Consider the following 1487-nt stretch of genomic DNA (forward strand, 5'->3'; position numbering starts at 1 on the left):
TAATGTAGATGAAGATTTCCAAAAAGAGTGATCAAACACCACTCTATGTATATGTGTTATGGGCATATATAAATGCTTCCTGAGGGATTCCTCTCTGCTTCCGTCAAATTCCCATAGAAATCCATGAACCAGAAAAGATTAAGAATTGCTGAAAGAGGATTGTAACATAACCAGGTGGGCTTTTGTGGGCACCAAATTCAGCTCTGAGCTTCCTGGTCATCAGGGGAAAATGAACAAAATAATGATAAAGCAAGGACTTTCTATTAGAGAATAACTCACCGCCAAAATATAAACACACAGACACAGACAAACACATTCATTCTGAGACAACTGGAAACCAAAAAAGAATTGGCATCTCAGACTGCCAACCTGTGGAGTTACTTATGGTCAGGAGGCAAGGCATTTCTTTATAGTAAAACAGTACAACTGTTCAAGAAGTCAAAAGTGCTCATCTAAAGTAGAAAAACTTGGGGCATCTGGGTGGGTTGCTCAGTCGATTAAGAGTCTACCTTCAGCTCAGGTCATGATTCTGGGGTCCTGGGATCAAGACCCGCATCGGGCTCCCTGCTCACTGGGGAGTCTGCTTCTCCCTCTGCCTCTGTGTGCACTCTCTCTCTCTCTCAAAAAATAAATAAACCAATCTTTAAGAAATAATAATAAAGTTGAAAAACTTGAAGCTAGCAGAAAAGAGAACTGCCCTAAATATATTTGGGAAACTGTAGCTTAGAATCGGCATGTTGGAGGTATTTATCAAATGTTTCCCCCCGCCCAAAAAAAAGTTCCCACGTTATCCATTTTCAGAAATAGAAAACTTGTGCATTTCATATTAACATTCAAATAACTCAGTTGCTAGAAAGCTGAAGAAGAGTTTAATTTCCAAGCCACATAAAGACTTTGCCTTTCTAATCTGGTTTACTCTGTTAATCTATTTGCTATACCCTTCTTCAAAGATAATGAAGTGGTGAGTGTCCGCCTCCTTTCCAGGTCTATTTTTCCAAATCCGGAATTAACAGGATCCTAATAAATAAAAGGGTTTGTTAGTAGAATTGGATTTTTTGGTCTTGAGGGGTTTTTTTTCCCGTGGGTTTAAAAAAAAAAAAACCCAGAGGTTCTCTTTTCCTCACTCTATTTAACCCTGGAGAAAAAGAAGTTTAAAAAGCATTCTTGGGGGGCGCCTGGGTGGCTCAGTGGGTTAAGCCGCTGCCTTCGGCTCAGGTCATGATCTCAGGGTCCTGGGATCGAGTCCCGCATCGGGCTCTCTGCTCAGCGGGGAGCCTGCTTCCCTCTCTCTCTGCCTGCCTCTCCGTCTACTTGTGATCTCTCCCTGTCAAATAAATAAAATCTTTAAAAAAAAAAAAAAAAGCATTCTTGGTAAGGCTACTTCCGCAAAGCCAGTGGAACCACAAAACCTCCCCCAAGGATAAATCCCTCCTTGGAGTTGGTTGGTGTGAAAGTCCAGAGTTAAGGGGTTCTTTCCCCTAGCACTT

Source organism: Lutra lutra, chromosome 1 (genome assembly GCF_902655055.1).
Source record: "Lutra lutra chromosome 1, mLutLut1.2, whole genome shotgun sequence".
Classification (NCBI taxonomy): Eukaryota; Metazoa; Chordata; class Mammalia; order Carnivora; family Mustelidae; genus Lutra; species Lutra lutra.